This window comes from Ornithodoros turicata, chromosome 2 (assembly GCF_037126465.1).
Source record: "Ornithodoros turicata isolate Travis chromosome 2, ASM3712646v1, whole genome shotgun sequence".
Lineage (NCBI taxonomy): Eukaryota > Metazoa > Arthropoda > Arachnida > Ixodida > Argasidae > Ornithodoros > Ornithodoros turicata.
In genome coordinates, this window is record NC_088202.1 from 49,658,008 (window position 1) to 49,676,622 (window position 18,615).

The window sequence follows — 18,615 nt, forward strand, 5'->3', positions numbered from 1 at the left end:
GCGCTGCGGCTGAACGTTGCAGCATTAATTTTATGTGCACGGCGCTTGGTACAGAATGGACGAAAGAAAGCGAAAATTGGTGGCTCTTGCTTTTCTCATTGACGATAGTGAATGCTGCCACGAAAAGAAGCGGTTAAAGAAGCTATGGACGAATGAATGGGTACTGAGGAAAGAGTACGGTCTGCAAAATAGCCTTCTACGAGAGCTACGACACGAGGACCCATTTGTCTACCGCAAGGCTTTCAGAATCGATACGGCCACTTTTAAACACATTCTGCTCCGCATAGCAAAGCGCAGAAGGAGAGTATAGAGGTCAATATGCGGGACAGTATACTAGCCAGTCTTTGCGTAACCCGTCTGCAACATGTTCTTTCGAATTATGTGCGCTTAAACATGCCTCTAAATGCATAAAACGTTCGTAAATAAGAGTGAGCGGGAAAGAGTGTAGGAGAGAGTACTGCGAAATATGTGCGTCGTCGTTTTTTACCGTGACTCCGCAGCAGTCTGACGGTGTTGAGTGTGGTGTAAAGCAGAGACGGTTCCTAAGAGAGAGTTACCAAAACTGTGTGGCCGCGATGAATGGAAAACACGTAAGAATAGTGAAACCGCGGAAAACTGGCTCCCTTTATTACAACTGATCGTTCTCGTTGATGCTTGTCAGAATACAATGTATGCACACAGTGGCCCCCGCGAATGCACTGCATGACGTGATGATGACCCCGGGGTGCTACCATGTAGGCTTGTGTAATGACAGCCCTAAAATATTATACCATTACATGGTTAATTTATGGTGATGCTGTGACGCTGTGATGCCAGACAACTATGAATATGCCTGACCCCAGAGTGGCCGGCTTGGGGAATAAATTTTGCCCCCCTTTGTCTTACCCGGCGTGCGGCATACTGCTGACACATTTCTCGTTTTTAAACGAAACTGCTAGTGTCCTGATCCGATACCTTTTGGTTTGGAACGCGAATCCTGCCAACTCGTTATTATTAATTAACAGCAACTGATACAACGACTGCGCCGTGAATATGCGGACCCAAGAAGTGTTTTGATGTACACATCTACCGTTCCTTCGACATCCGGGTGTCTCTTTTCCATTTCAAGAGCGATCTTTTCCCACATGGCATGTTTCCTCGGTACATTTCGGTTTTGCTCATCGGCAAGTTTCCACAAGATCGGGTGTTGCTCTACCTGGTGTATTAGATCAAACATAATAGAGCTTGTGACATTGGCAACAGAGGGTGGCTTTTCTTTTTCGCTCCGTCTTCCTTCTGCGCGTCAGTAGTCAGATTCTGTGCCGCGCGAACAAACTATCCGTGTGGTTCTTTCTGACGGACGGAGCTGCTGAGCGCAGTGATGTTGCACAAGTCTCTTTGATATCTCGCCAAAAATACAATAAAACGTGCGCGCTTCATAGATTCTGCTGCGCGATAAGCTCCGCCCGCGACCGAATGGTTGGATGATTGCGTGAGTATGTTTATACCTCCTACTCCTCCTTCAGTCGCTGCGCCGTCAGAAAACACGCTCGTGTGAATACACGGTTATGTGAATAAATATTTTGCACTTACCCCGAGGATTGACTTTCTGCTGTCACTTCCATTTTTGTTATTATTCTCAAAAGAAATATTTATCACCACAATTGACTGCAAAGGATCAAGTACAATGCCGAAAAGGGCGTTCTAGTATTCACGGCGCGTCCTCCACGTACGGTCCGAGGATGTCGTGAATTTGGTTCAAGTGGGGCCATGTTATTTTTGTTTACATATTTTGTGCCTGTGCCACTCCTCGAGGTCTCGTTGAGCGCCAGCAACGTTTTTTATACTTGTCTTTTGCGTTTTTAAATTTACCGGCGCACTGCTTCTCTGAAATTGGACTACATGTGCTATCGATCGCCACGAAAACGGAAAACCGATTTTCCTCGTACTTACCGCTGATGCCGCAGATCTTCCCAATTTTGCCCCATATCCCCTCTTTCAACTGAGCGTTCTTGAAGTCGTGGTGTCTCTTGTTGAATAGGTATTGACGTTCTCGTGCACAGTCGAGAAGTTTTTCAAGGTTGAACCTGCCGCCCGTCATCTTATCTTGTACCCGGCGACGGCTATGAATTAAGCTATCGTGGACAGGAAGCCACAAGAAGCTAGCGTGACGTCCGCTCCTGCTTTGGAGTGCTACTATATTGGACGGAGCGAAAAGCGTTCTTTCGCACCTGCAGCACGGAGCGGTTCTCGAAAAGTGGTTGTAAACGCGCCGAGGCTCGCGTTTCGCGGCGCCGCGAACGCGAAACGCGTCCGAAAAACGCATGTGTGAATCCAGCTTTACTGTTATGCTGCAGAACTTGCAGACAACGGCATCTGTCTCACGATTACCTCACGACGTGAACACCTCGGAATCATGATATTCCTCTACATAAGGCCGATTTCACTCCAACGTGACGCTTTTCGCGCCCGTGAAATGCGTCTGTGTTAGGACCACTGTTTAAATGCAATAGCATTTTTTAACCCACGTTTGAGCCTCGGTGGAGCGTAGCGTTAGTGGAGAGCCGTCCTTTGATTCTCGCGATGCGCTATCTTCCCTCGTTCGTTTCTTTATCGCAGCACCAGTTCATTGGAGAGATTTTAAAGGATTAGCAGAAATTTAGTAGACCAGAAGGTTCTTACGATAACCGTTCCGAAAAATGATAAGCCATGCGCCTGATTCATTTGGGGTGGCTGGCATCACGTTGCTGATCCTGAACATGGATTTCTTGTTCTCGTAAAGCGAGTCCGATTTGCAAAGTTTCGTTAGTGAACAGCAAAGTGTAATTAGGTCAGTTACTTACTTCGGTAGTTAGGCAATTATCTTAATAAAATATTCTGAACAGCTCCGGAATGTGTCCTTTGTGATTACGTGTTTGCGCCACACCATGGGTATGTGCGACATAGAGGTATGCACAGATGGAAAGAGGAGAGCAGGAAGAGTTGGGCACAGGGGGTTGGTGTGGACCCTGGCCTGATTTCACTGTGAACTATGCCAATATTCGTTTGAAAATTCTGCTCCAAAAACCAGAGTAAACCATAGACCGTCGGTGGTAGGATTCGAGTACACCACCTCATAATCTTGCTCATGAGCTTTGCTACCACCAACGAGCGGACGCACCTACCCACTCGGCCATGCTGCAATAGTGGCTCAGTGTGTCACAAGGCGTCTCACGTGATGTCGTCCACGGCATCTGGCAACACGAACGCCAGCACACAAACCGAACTGCCATGAACGCTGGACGGCAGATGGGAGAGGGGAGCGCGGGAGAGAAGTACGAAATGCAGCCGCCATGTTGGTGTGCCCTAAAGCGCTGTGTGTGCCCATAGAGAACAATGGGAAGCAATCGAGAGGGTGAGTGTATTTATTGCGCTCCAAGCGTTGATCGTTATTTGCCATCACACATTTTTGTAAGGCACCAGTACACGGATGTACTCTAACGATGTTTCACAGGTGTCCTGCCGTTTAAACTTTTGCTGGGTACCCAGTCATGTGGGCATACCCGGGAACAAACGTGCCAATGCAGCTGCCACAGCTGCAATTTCTTTTGACATGACTCCTTTCGATGTTCCTATTCAGGACCTTGAGGCGGTGCTGAGAATAACAATAAATAATAAATGGCAGCAACACTGGAACGCACAGCACTGCAACAAACTCCGTCTAACTAAGGATATCATAGGGAATCACACAAACAATTTGGGAAACCGCTTTCATGAAGCCATTTTAGCTCGGTGAAGGCTCGGACATACGTACATCACACATGGTTTATTACTCCGTCGAGAGCAGCATCCCCAATGCGGATGCTGCGGGGAGCAACTCTCTGTATTGCACATTCTAATCACATGTCCATTGCGCGAAAATAACCGTCATCGTTATTTTAACGAATTTTATCAATATCAAGTGCCTTTTCACCCTGCTCTATTGCTTGGGGATGAACTACTTTTACCCTACATGAGAACTTTCAACTGTTTTAGAGATATCGCCTATTTAAATGTGTTATAAGTGAATGACTTTCCTTTTACTGTGGATTACACCTGAAATTGTGAGATAATTTGTTTTTTATTGAACAGTTAGTTTTACCTTGCAACACACATCACTGTTTTTGCGCACTATAGCCTTAGTTGCTCGTGTGCCATAAAAACTGCAATCATCATCATCAACGTTTTGTTCTTAATTACGTTATGCTTTGTATACCGAAACTTGGACCGTCAGTGCAATGCATGGCTGGGGCTTGTGCTACTACACGTTCCACAGCCCATATTTCAATAAGAAGCGATGTCAGTACCACAACGACCGTGTATAATCTCTTATGCTGGGTTCTGGACAAAAATTGTTCCCGAAATAACGGTCCCGGAAACGATTATTCTACTGGCATGGGAGAAAAAATTGTCCCGTAGAGTCACAGTCTAGTACGAGTGGTGTTCAAGTCAAACCGGGACTTTCTGTCTCCTGAGTGTTCAAATGGCTCGCGCTACTTCTTTTTCGTCATTTTCACACGCGACAGGCCTCCGCGTTCACCACGTGGTGGTCCAAAGTTTGTGCAGAACAGAAGACACGTGCTGGACAATATGGCCGACAACGAGGTGAGCGCGCACATCGAACAGCGAATAGTCATGAAGTTTCTCGTGATTGAAGGCGTAAAGTCATCTCAAATTCACAGAGGACTTCAGGCTCAGTATGGCCCCTTCTATTACTTCTAACATGAAAGGAACCATGAAAACCATTTAGCTGGTATAAACCAACTTCATCATCACACACATTGGCTTCTGTGATCGCTGACACGTCAATGACGTCATAACATTGATCCAAAAACACTGTTAACTCGTTCCAATATTTACGTAAACTTCTGATATTCAAATGTAAAATATTCACATCAAACGTACGATGAGAGTCATACAGGCGATTCCGCAACGACAAGCCCACCACCATTTACACCACTTCTTTGTTTTCCAAAACAGTTCTCAGGTTCTGCAGTGTCAAATTCTCATTGAAAAAGATTCTGGATCCTGACCATTCGAGCCGTCGGTTTTTTGACCGTGCAACCATCCAAATATTCTTTACATCAATGGACTTGAATTTAACTATTATATTCGGAGTTACATTCATCTTAGAAGGGAGCCTGTGCACCGCCAGCACATCCTCCTTGACAAAATCAGTTATTTCCAGCTCCTGAGCAAGCTTTTGCAAAATTAAGTATAGGTCCTCATTCTGTGAAAAGCCAACACCATGGATTGCCATGTTTAAGTTCCGACTGTGCTGCTCACCCTCACTTAGCGCAGTCTTTACCTCATGAAGATCTTTAGCTTGCTCACTCATTTTAAATTCCAAACTGACTACCCCATCCTTCAGGCCTTTCACTTCATTGCTGTGTTCAGTAACAGTGGCATGTATTTCATCATATTTAGACAAGAAATGTTCTATCGACTTGTCAATAGACTGCACAGTGTCAAAAATGCAGGACATTTTATGAACGGCGTCCTTAATTGACATCAATTCATTTATCTTCGCCGAAATTTGTTTGAAGTTCTCAACAGCAGATTTTAATGGGAGTAACTCGTCGAGCTTTTTACTTATTTCCGTAATGTCTGCTGTTTGTGAGGACTGTGAACTTCGACGTGCGGTATCTCCAACTTTCTCTTTTTTCATTGCTCATTGATTTAAAAGCTCTGCCACTCCATCTGCCACTCCTGAACATTGCTGTCCCAGATGATAAGCATAATTGCATTCACAACATTGCAAAAATCTCCCATCTCTCGGCAGAGATCTATTACATGATATACAATCTGACTGCGACATTGCGATTCACAGGGCGCTATGCAATTCACTATATGAAGTCACAATATGCAGTCAGTGGCAGAACTAATGACAGGAAATAATTCAGTTTGCCTCACCTGTCGGGGTAAACAAAAAAGGTTAGGCACAGAAGCGATGTTTGCCACTGACTGTACTTGACTTGAATAATAATAATAATATATTACAGACTTGTACACGTTACTAAAAAAAGTAATTGATTACCGTTACCGTTACCTTGTACGAAAAAGTATTTTTTTACCGTTACAAATTACTTGCCGGAAAAAGTAATGAAGTAACGCCTTGAAAAGTAACGCGTTACTTTGCCAATTACTTTCGATATCTGAGAACACGATATAAAAAAAGAGATAGAAGAAAAGATACCCCCCCCAAAAAAAAAAAAAAGGAAACTGAGCAAAAACGAAGCGAAACGAAGCAAAAACGAAGTCAGCATTGAAGCAGAATTTATTTCATAAGAGCAGTGAATTTTTCTTGAGGGAGGCACATCAGGCATTTGAACAAGATGTTGTTTCTGTCCTTTCGCTCCAGCGCTCTGAACATGCCGGATAGCTGAGGCAACGGCGACAAGTCATTGCAGATCGTCGACATCGTTGTGATATCGACAGTATTCCGCACAAGACTGACAGGGGCTCATGGTCACAAGAGTGGCATTATGTTATCGGGGTCGAGAGTTCTGTGAAAAATGTGTCGAGAGGTTGAGAGTTTTGAGAGTTCTGTGAAAAGAGTCCCAACTGGAACTCCCACAAATGACTCATCAGGTTCACGGTACAACCTACAATCTAACTTACTGCATACAGGCCGGGTTACGGATAGATAGTACACATGAATGGGGAGAGGAGAGTGGACTCAAAAATACACTACACGTGCGGAACACTGTGGCAATTGACCTCGGGGTCCTCGGGTAAGTAATTGTTGCGGGAGCAGTCCTAGAGATAAGACAGCTGCCTTGCACCGAACTTGCAGAGGGCAGTTGGTTTTGTCTTCTCGCGGCGGTCAATCATCCCATATATGCGTGTGCGTCGTCCCGAACGATGTGGATTCTTTAGTTTCCAAGTAATCGGTTACTTGCTAATTGATTACTGAAAATTGTAATTGAATTACTCAAAAAATTACTGGGCCCCAAAAGTAATCGATTACGTTACAAATTACTCAAAAAAGTAATTGATTACTAGTAACGCAATTACCCGTTACCCGTTACGTACAAGTCTGAATTTACATACAACCTTCTGTTCAAAGTTGTACGGTAGAACTGAACGGCCTCCGTTGGCCTACGGCCTGGTATAGAGTCCGTACGTGTGGTACCTGTACGGTCTTCTATGGACTCCGTACGTTGGCACTTGTACGGATTCCATACCATGCCATAGACTAATGGAATCCGTTGGGCTTATGGAAGTGTATGGCTAGGGACATACACTTCCATAACCCCAACGGATTCCATACATGACCATAGAGTGTGGGGAATGGGGTTCTATATCTGCATCATGCACATGCTCCACCAAATGTGAATGAACCACAACACAAGATATAAAAAAGGCAACATACTTTACTTTTCACATCCTTTTTAGAAGATCGCCAAGGTAACTATTAATTTTGTCTGTTCTTTGTTCCACTGTTCTTCCTTTTACACAGGATCTCCTGGCAGCATACTCTTGAAAGGAACCTGAAATTAATTAAAGCAATTAGTTGACTGAAGGCAGGAACAGCTGTACACTTGGATTGACCTACAAAATAGCCAACATCAAATACAGTAGTGAACTGATTTTTCAGAAGATAATTATATTGATGCAGTAGATGCTTGAAATTCCCATGGGGAAACGTGACATTTGGCATAGGACTACGTATTACATTTTTCAGGTCAGGACGCACACCGAAGGCCAGATTTTCCTGATTAGAACGCTTGCGTACGAGCACTAATAGGCTTATTTTCGGCATATGCCCGAGACCTTCCAAAGCGTATCTCTAGGCGGCATGGTGGCAAGCTTGAGTGGGCGCACGCGCTCACTAGTACTAGTACTAGTCAAGTTTCCCTCTCTGACATGCTTTCGCTGCCATGCCTGTTCAAGAAATGGTGTAGCCACTGGTCGTGTAGCAATCAGTCTAAGAGTATTGCACGGGCCATCCACCTGAGACATAGGCGCGTTGTCACCATTGGCAAACGTGACAAACATGTCACAGTTACCCAAATGCATGCAGATATGAAGGAATATTTTCCAAGTATGGTGTTTAACTGACAGTTATTCAACAGTCAGAAGTGCACATTTATTAGCTGTTTACATTAACAACATTGTGGTTGTTCATCTTTGTCTGGCACTGTTGGCACATATACATCATGCTGTTTCATCTTGTCATATTTCAAGGCTGTAGCATGCCTGACATTATAAAGGGCTGTATTGTATGTGGCTGCATGCACTGATAATCTGCAGAAACTGATATTACATTAGTGGTAACTTGCTTTCTTACATTTTGCTTTGGATTTGTTGCATTGGATACGTTCCTAAAAGTACCCCTTCCGCAACTGACATACTGTATTTGTCAAGTATTCTCCCAATACCAGTGCACACTTACGTTTTATGGCGACAAGCTTGCGTGGAGTGAGGGCACGTTTTCCCTGTTTCCCCTCCTTTAGGTAACGCTGGCAGGGTTTTCCAGTGACGCTACGACCCTGTAATTGTTCTGGTGTCCAGATGGCTCGAGCGAGCTCTCTTACAAATAGTGAATCTGAATTACATTGCATAGCATAAGCCAGCTTATCTGCTGGAATTGTAACTCCGTCACCAAGGTCCGCCTGAAATGCAAGGAGTTCAAATGAGCACATGCTTGTACACTTGCGGAGGAATTCAGTCAGACAAGAACTGGCTGCCGAGTTGCTCATTTCCATATGCTCATTAATGCAACAGGACAATATCACTTAGAATGAGGAAGCATATCCGCTTGTTCCACCTGTGGCATGCACATATACGTTTGTCAGACTTTCCGAAAGGGTGTATTTAGTGAGATAAAAATAAAGGTTGCGGGCAGTAAGAATGCGCTTCATTCAGATGTGTTTTACACTACTTTGTAGAGCTACGTTTTAGAGTCTGCAGTATGTCATCACCTCAACCTTTCTTGCCAGTTCCATTTTGCGTAGCTTTCATTGCACTGGTACTGTTGTGCTTCACTCATTGTACTTCATATGGTTTTTGTATTTAGGTGCTTTGTAGCACTTAATCCCTAATGCTTATTGTTTTTAACGGCATGCAGCACAAGTTCTGGTCATGCGCCATTCAACAGGAATTTGTGCAGGAGTTGTTGTAGGTTCGATATAAGTTGAGTTCAGGTTTACATCTTGTGAACCGCCACACGGATGCAAAGTTCCTCCGTAGTGACAGTCATTATTAACCAGGAGGGCCTTTGTGAAGGATCCTATATACCAACCAACCACGTTTTGTCTTTTGGAATGGCATACTTATGTTCAGATAATCATTATATTGAGATGTCGTTCGCACGGTTAGAAATGAACACAATTCTCGTCATGGGCTCACATGCTTACCTTTGGCTCAGCGGAAGCACAAGCAGGAGCCCTTTCAGCTTCCTGCCTCTCGTTAGATGCAGAACTAAGAGTACCCGAGCTTCGCAGTACTGGCATTCCACTTTGGACCTATTATCCGTAGGACAATGCAAACAGGCAGCTAAGCACACAGAGGAAAACAAAGAACAATTCTTTGCTATGTGAAACACATAAGAGAATCAAAGCCTCCACAATGTTGAACATAACAGAACGAGGCAAGCGTGCTGGTGTGCAGATATAGAAGGTAACATTTTCCTTGTGCTTGAGGAAGGACGAGGACGGAACAGCAACAAGACAGGACGAGGCTCAGACCTTAAATGACATATTTTATTGAACCAAGAACTGGGCGGGAAGAAGTAGGTCACAAAGCGAAGTGGCCAATGTCACAGAAGGCTCGGCCATTTGTCCCTGTTATGTTATCAATGATGAGGCTTCTCGTCTTCTTTTGGAAACTTCTACTATCGCGCACACTTACCGTTGTATTAGTCAGCCTTCTGTGACATTGGCCCCTTCGCTTTGTGACCTACTTCTTCCCGCCTAGTTCTTGGTTCAATAAAAAATTGTCATTGCTGGTCTGAGCCTCGTCCTGTCTTGTTGCTGTTCCGTCCTCGTCCTTCCTCAAGCTCAAGGAAAATGTTACCTTCTACACCTCCACAATGTCAACTATATGTGTACATTGAAACACTAATTTTGCTTAACCCGTCAATATATATTGACAGCTAACGTACATCAGCATGACTGCCAACATTACTTATATATGCCCATCAGACATTAAACATCACTGAAAAAAAGTTACGTTTGAAAATTTTAAAACTTCGAGCCACTTGGCATATGTGATTACAGTGCAAGTACTTTTGTGATTCGAGTTAAAATATACAAGTTATTGTACTCACCTCCTCAGCTGCTGTCCCGCCGTGGTGGTGGTTGTCAGATGTGACGACAGCATGCGTGTACCTACGCTGCTCTTGAAAGATCTGATCCTGAAGCATAGCGTGTATGTATTGTTCAGCACTATACATGAGCAACTAAAAAAAATGAGCAAGTAAATAGAAGATATTCACGCATACTGGATCTGGCAACCCATCTTCATTCACACACTCTAGTGCACTGTGAAGCCGTGTAAATGTTGACTCGTTGCGGGGCTCGTTCGTTGTTCACTTCTGCCAGATGTATACTGGTTCTGTGTATGAAGAACATTAGCAAGGAAATAATTCTAATTAGTACTGACAGTCTCTCTTGGGGACCACACAGTGCAGCAGTGTTAAATTATTATAATATATGTATAATATAAGGGGGGGAATTAGCAGGAGCTCTTTGGCTGCACGTACAGCAGTATATATGCAAGAAGGCCGAAACAGCTGTCCAGTACTGGCATGGCGACGTTTGACTTACAAACATATGCTATACGTGCAGCCAAAGAGCTCCTGCTAATTTTTTCCCTCTTATATATTATATATATATGTTTGTAAGTCAAACGTCGCCATGCCAGTACTGGACAGCTGTTTCGGCCTTCTTGGGGCAACGTTTGAGTGGACAGTATAGCACGTATATACTGCGTGGCGTACTGGCCAGTACTGGCATGGCGACGTTTGACTTACAAACATATATATATATATATATAGTTGAAATAAATGGGAGACAGAAGACGAAAGTAGGGGAAGTAACAAAAAAGGGGTTTATTAAAACTTAAAAATCATAAAAGTTAGGGAGGATGTCTACGTTACGGCGGAAGCTCCGCCTTCTTCGGGACAAAAGAGCTAAATGTGATTTAGCACATTTAGCACAAAGTTGGAGTTGGATCGGACGGCTACGTAATTATAGTTGAAATAAATGGGAGACAGAAGACGAAAGTAGGGGAAGTAACAAAAAAGGGGTTTATTAAAACTTAAAAATCATAAAAGTTAGGGAGGATGTCTACGTTACGGCGGAAGCTCCGCCTTCTTCGGGACAAAAGAGCTAAATGTGATTTAGCACATTTAGCTCTTTTGTCCCGAAGAAGGCGGAGCTTCCGCCGTAACGTAGACATCCTCCCTAACTTTTATGATTTTTAAGTTTTAATAAACCCCTTTTTTGTTACTTCCCCTACTTTCGTCTTCTGTCTCCCATTTATTTGAACTATAATTACGCAGCCGTCCGATCCAACTCCAACTTTTCAAGATATATATATATATATATATATATATATATAATATAAGGGGGAAAAATTAGCAGGAGCTCTTTGGCTGCACGTATAGCATATGTTTGTAAGTCAAACGTCACCATGCCAGTACTGGACAGCTGTTTCGGCCTTCTTGGGCCTCATCAGCAGTACGCAGGCAGGCAACGTTTGAGCGGATGGCGTCAGAAGGTCACCGTTTAATGTCGCCTTGTGCAACGTTCGGCGAGAGGTAGACAGTGACAATTGTACGAACACTGATGGTGCTCTCGGCTCCGCACATGTCTCCCGCTTCTTGATTCATTTCGATGGGCAAATGCCATGGAGTGACCGCACTTTTCCCTTGCTTGGCGTAAGTGCGACACCAGCCGCTCTCCTCGCTTGGCCAAAGCGGTACGACATGCACCCGCATCCGCCTACCTGACACGGATCATCAGTCCAGGTTTCCGTCAACCCGAGCACGTGCACCTTCCTAAGAATTGTGTCACCCTGGACGTCCAATCTGCATGCCCGCAAAATCTGAACGTTCGCTACGACCATGCTCAGAGTTACGATAATGCCAGGAGCGCTTGTTTTCGCCATCTTTGACCGACTCGAGAAACTTCTCTTCGTGTCGCGTAATCGCGTAACCGTGTGTTCACACGAGCGCCTTTTCTCACTCCGCAGCGACTGAAGGAGGAGAAGGAGGGATCAGCATAATCACGCAATCATCCAACCATTCAGTTGCGTGCGGGGGCTTATTGTACAGCAGTGTTGTGTATCTTCAAAGATACCGCGCTTGGCTGTACAATGCGAGCACAGCAGCGCGAGCTCTCATTCTTGTGTGCTGGTTCTGGAACTGATCGGACGTGTGTTCCGCTTGGGAATAAAGTAGTGTTGGTTGCTACTCCGACTTGACTCAAGGTCATTACAAGCAGAATCTATGAAGAGCGCAAGTTTATATTTTATTTTTGGCGAGATATGAAAGAGCGTTGTGCAACATCACTGCGCTCAGAAGCTCCGTCCGTCACAAAGAACGACACGGATAGTTTGTTCGCAGGGCACAGGATCTGACGACTGACGCGCAGAGCTTCCCAGAAGGATAAAAAAATAAAAATAAAACCACCCTCTGTTGCCAATGTGACAAGCTTTTTTATTTTTGATATAATACACCTGGTGGAGCAACACCCGATTTTGTGGAAACTTGCCGATGAGCAATGCCGGCTAGTATACTGTCCCGCATATTCGTCTCTACTCTCCTGATGCGCTTTGCTATGCGGAGCAGAATATATTCAAAAGTGGCCGCATCCATTCGCAAAACATGGGTCCTCGTCTCGTAGCTCCCGTGGAAGGCTATTTTGCAGACCGTGCTCTTTCCTCAACGCCCATTCTTTCGTCCATATCTTCCTTAACCGCTTCTTTTCATGGCAGCATTCACTATCGTCAATGAGAACAGCAAGAGCCACCAGTCTTCGTCTTCTTTCGTTCATTGCGTACCAAGCGCCTTCCACATAAAATTAATGCTGCAACCTTCAACCGCAGCGCGACCTTGGGGACCTGATTGTATCTCATTACGGCCGAAGTCTCATTACGGCCGATGTCTCAATACGGCCGAAAGTCTCAATACGGCCGATAATCCTTTAATCCCCAAGTGTCTCATTACGGCCAAAGTCTCAATACGGCCGAAGGCAGTCTCATTACGGCCGAAGATGTCTCATAACGGCCAAATGTCAAAATGTGTATTGTAACCTGCATTGATATGCAATGTCGCAGCCAGGTATGGATATATATTCAGCAGGGTATAAGCCATGCACTGTGCCCTTAGGGCCCTTATCATATTTATATACACATATTGCGAGACAAACGGTATGTTATCATACCACAGCACAATGCAACATATTGTGTAATGTGTACTCCCACAAGCTAGTGTAGGCTGTGAAGCAGGCTACTATGTGGAGTTAGCTACTTGTAGAGAGCTAGATGAATATTGGCTTTGTTGTGACGCTTTTGGAGCCATCCGACAGTCATTGGCCATGACAGAGCACCTATCTCAGTCGATGTCAGTTTATTTCCATTCGCCTTACAATGATACAATTCTTGCTTCTGGAATGAGTAAACCTGCAAGAAGCGATGAGCAACCATGAATAGGCTAGAATATTAAAAAAAAAACAACAACAAGCATTTGTCTCTACATGGCTCATTTTAATGTGCACAAGCTGCACACGTGTTGATACGTGTCTGCTATTTCATACAAGGTTAACATAAATATTCATTTAGACAAAAGAATGACAAGCCTTAAAAATGTGACTTCCCGGTAAACACAGAGCATGACCATGATATGAATATAGGTTCAGTAGTTCATTCCCTTAATGGAAACATGTGAATATCAAATAGTAATACATTACAATTCATGAAATGATGCATGCATAACTTTCCATTTCTGGTTTCTTTTTTATAAAAGTAGTGCACGAATTAACATTCGTGCACTACTACAAAATTTCTCACTTCACAACAGAACCTTATGATGATCTTAACAGCTCACCTCTTCGCCAGGACTCCCTGGGCAGCAACATCCTATTAGCCATGTTGTTGTTTTTCTTTTCCGGAATCCTTCGTGCAGCCACATACCATGCCTGGAATGGAAAACCAGCTATAAATAACAATGTATTTGAATGACTTCCTCTTGAAGTATTTATTCTAATCAGATATGCTTTGTGCCTACTATGGTGCGCGAAGGCACATAAGTACAACATTTGCAGACGTTCGACGTAAGCAGTTCTTGGAGATCAATTCAAGTACGCCGACTTGCGCTTTTATTTTTGAAGAAATACGACGACAAATTTTAACAAATGAAATACGGCTCACAATGATACGAGTAAATGCTGCTGTACGGTGATGCATTATCGGTATCTTATCGTCTTCGAATAAATTTGTTGTTCCTAAACGCGCAACCAACTAGAAACGGCGCAAACCTACGAACGGATACCGAGTTACATATATTACAGGCACTTCAGCTGTTTTGATTAATTTAAATTACTCTTATGAGAATCCAACTATGTGTGGACAGCACACTACTAAGACAGGCAATCTACGAAAGCATTACTCACCAGAATTCCTGCTTGACTTGGTCTTGGTCAACACTGCGCGATATACGTTGGGGCTGTGGCGATTCATTCAACTCGATTTTTACCGGAACAACAGGCGCTGCTCGAAAGACAACGACGGAAAATAGAGAGCCGCTATAAAGTCCGCTAATTTGCACATTACAGCACTACAAAGCGATATATGAACACATCGTAAACAGCAACCACTCGCTCACACACACAAGAAACGAGGTACCCAACGTTGCTAGACACCATCCGAACTCCGAAGTGAGAGTAGCAAAACAACAAGATATCAAAACACGAAAGGAAGAGTATTGATCCCCCCTCCTTCTATAGCATGCGAAACGTGATTTGCGCTGAGATGAACATATATGTTCATGACGCGAGTAATTTTCACTTTTCACTGATCCAAAGGAGGTCACGTGGGATTGCTTGAAAATGGCGAAACGAAACTTGTGAATCGTGCATTTGCTCTTCTTGGTAGCTGCCAGAAAATCGAATCAAGCTTATGGGACACTGGATTACAGGTATGTTGGCATCTTTTTCATTCCTGCATATCATTTCACATTACACTATACGTGAATACATGGTGTCATGTCATGGGTGTCATGTCTCACGATGCTGGGGAAGTAATTGCATGGGGAAGTGTGCATGGTTGTAGACTTTTAATTTTTGATCGCGTAATCGAAATATCGGCACCTTTCGCATTGTGGCTTGCATGTGACCAACGAAGTGCTGTTCCCTTACTAGCGCTTCCTACAAACGACAAAACGAAACATGTGGGAATGTATATTTTTGATTACTGATATGTAACAAGAAAATGTATCGTTTTCAGGTTGCTGCCACTACTCCATGTGCCCGCAATTGTCTTGCGTGTATGATTACACTAACGGCGTCGCCCACCACGGCGGAAGTGTTTTGCGTACACGCGTTTCAGCATGAAGCCTGCAGGTAACATCTGATGTTTACCCTTCGGATATTCTGAATTTACATATTGTCGCTTAGAGGAATTCCGAATGCCCAGAGTGACACACACTTTTAACATTGTGACATCAGTGCAGTGGCATAAGCTCTAATGTAGTGCCCCACGAAAATGAACAAGGGGTAGTGGTTTATCCAGAATCCCAAGCACGAGAAGGGTGTTGGAAAAAATTGTTGGAATAGTTACGTCATTACAGCTTAACATATCATTACAGATGTATCTGGAGCTGAAATCGCAAGGGCACCCCCTGTAGGGGGTGCACAGGCAAAAAAGTTAGGGGGGGTCTGGATAAAGCACTGACGAGGGGGACTCCTCCACCCCATGTCAAGCCTCATAAAACACCTCCTGAAATAGTTTCCTGGCTATGCAGCTGCATTATTATGACGTAATTGTCATTGTTGTCCATAATTCTTGAATATGTTTTGAATATATGAAAAAAAAAGTCTGCTTGACAGCATATGTCTTATAGTCATCATCAAACAAGAGCATATGTCATTTTGTTCAGTGGCTTATGTACTTTTTTGTAAATTTCAGGTGGACGTAAATTGTAGAAGGCAGCTAGTGGGGGAGAAGATCATGGTCATAGGTCATGTGACTCCTGGAGCTCCCAGTGGGCTCCCTTGTGGAGTACTTTTCAGAACACACACACATACAGTTTGCTCACAGAACCAACGAGTAGGATGTTGCTTGAATACTGAGAGAAAATGGCGTAACACATACAAATATCGTGTGACACATATGACAATAAAAACATTTTTCACGAGGGATGCATGAAACACTGTCGCAATATTGTGTGCATGAACCATTGTGTGTGACACAAGCCGTGGGGGCACACCGCCTCGGACACATTTTGGGAAGCATAAAACACAGTATATACAGAGCTAGTATGGTGGATGCTTCTTTTTTCTTTTTGGCCGTTATGAGACATCTTCGGCCGTAATGAGACTACCTTCGGCCGTATTGAGACTTTGGCCGTAACGAGACACTTGGGGATTAAAGGATTTTCGGCCGTAATGAGACTTTCGGCCGTAATGAGACTTCGGCCGTAATGAGACTCGGGCCGTAATGAGATGTTACCGCGGACCTTGATTTTAGCCGTGTGATCCGTTACTTCACCAACAAACCGGAGCCATAAATGGACGACGCGACCTACTTCATCGTTCTCGATTAATTTGAGAGTCCACATCGAACCGTTAACGATGCCGTCGTGCACATCGACATTAGTCGTGATCACGTCATTTACACTGTAACTGCGTGGTGTCGTTTCGGTAATGACGGCATAACGAAACGCACTGTGCAGTCACTAGGGAGTCTCAACAGGCCGCAAGCGCTCTACGAAAACGGTACAGTAAAGGAAGCAGTCAAAACAAAGGTCCATAACATGATACCAGCCACTTTAAAGAAATAAGGGCTTATAAGGGCTAAGGCATACAGGGTGTTTCAGTTAAATCCCCGGGCTAAATAATTCGCGAACAGGTGCACCAATCGAATAACTTTCTTTTTTACAAGTATCTGTCCAATACCGCCTACAAGATGCGCACCGCGTGAATGAGCAGGAGGCGCTCATTATTTAAATAAAAATGCAAATGAGTTTCGTAAAAAAGCGTAACTTCTAAAGCAGGGCGCTGTCGGTATTAAAATGGGTACTACCCCTTTTGGGACCTTCAGTGGACACCTTTCAGAGAAAAATCTGCCACCGAAGTGGGTCATTTGTTGCAGTAATTAATTGGTTTCGGTTTACGTATTTTTGTCGCGGCTGGTCGCGGCGAAGCGCAAAAGGACGTAATTCATTGGTGTAATTCATTGGTGTAAGGACGTAACTCATTGATGGATAAGGGAGTGAAAGAGCGTCTTTTTGCGCTTCGCCGCGACCAGCCGCGACAAAAATACGTAAACCGAAACCAATTAATTATAGTAAGTATGAATAATAAGCAGCGCATAATTAGCCATGGTGTGTTTGCATTCGCGTACTTCGTTTGCGTTGTATTTCCTTCCCCTTTTCCTAACCGAAGCATACTAATCACCCAGGGCAGCATTATCAGACGAGACCAGAAAAAAAAATCATATCAGGTTTAATGGAATATCAGTTCAAAATAGGTGCAGTTCTCATAGGTTTTCACGAAGGGTACGTGATAACCACAAATACACAAGAGGTTTCACTTAATGACCATTTCTCACCTATAGAGGTAAACGTACACGTAGTGGTTAGCCGTCTGTATTTCTTAAATGAGTGGTCATAATGGGTCCGTTGCAAAAAACATGACACAGTTGGTGCACAGCTGATTCGCTAGCACTCGCTCTATCATGGCCGGTCTTTCTTTTTCTTTTTTTCGCGGGGCCAGGAACAGTGGTGATGAGTGGCCAGGAACAGATGAGTGGTTGCACTCATCTGTTCACACATGTTAATCTTGGTCTACAGCTTCGAGGTGTGAACGTCGCTTCCTGTTTAATCCAGAAAGTAACTCCGAACTCCGCATTACAATGCACGGTATTGAAAATGAATATCAGCAACAAATTCTGATGTCTCTTGATGATTCTTGATGTCACATCAAGATTTCCTGATGTGACATCAGGAAAATCATCTATATTATGTTTATGATGAAAAGCTGTTACAACATTGACCTTAGCAGTAGGTACATTTTGTTTGACACACAGAACCGCAGTAACAAATATAATATAACAAAGGCCGACTGGAATCCGCATACTGGAACATATGCACGTTCTGTAGTTTTCTTCCCTGCTAAGCACGCTGGTGCAGAGAACTAGAGAATCTAAAAAGTTTTCCACCAAGTCATTTTCACACATTTTGAAGCGATTTGAAAAGCTCAAATCTCCATAAATTGATCCTTCCAAGCACGTTCTCGAGCACGATGACCGCAGCGAAAGCACCGGCTCAAGCGGCGCATCCCCACTAAAGGCAGTTCATGGAGCAACCGCATGGTGGCGACGCTGTTCGATCTCGAGGCGAATAGGTGGTAGATGATTTCATATACAGGGTGTCCCAGAAAACGTGTCATT

At 44.0% G+C, this 18,615-nt stretch overlaps 1 protein-coding gene and 2 long non-coding RNA genes across 3 annotated transcripts in view; 2 read left to right on the forward strand and 1 right to left on the reverse strand.

Moving 5' to 3' along the window:
* Positions 1-529: 529 nt before the first annotated feature.
* Positions 530-18,615, forward strand: part of LOC135383445 (lactosylceramide 4-alpha-galactosyltransferase-like) — a 44,963-nt gene continuing 26,877 nt past the window's right edge. The window contains exon 1 of the mRNA XM_064612891.1: positions 530-590. The gene's annotated coding sequence lies outside the window, so the exon portion shown is untranslated. The remainder of the gene's footprint in view (positions 591-18,615) is intronic.
* On the reverse strand, positions 13,560-15,140 carry LOC135383443 (uncharacterized). The gene is made up of 3 exons (XR_010419880.1): positions 14,619-15,140; positions 14,054-14,144; positions 13,560-13,629 (listed from the first exon to the last, which is right to left on the reverse strand). It is a non-coding gene; the product is annotated as an uncharacterized LOC135383443 (long non-coding RNA).
* Positions 15,008-16,618, forward strand: LOC135383444 (uncharacterized). The gene is made up of 3 exons (XR_010419881.1): positions 15,008-15,142; positions 15,451-15,566; positions 16,132-16,618. It is a non-coding gene; the product is annotated as an uncharacterized LOC135383444 (long non-coding RNA).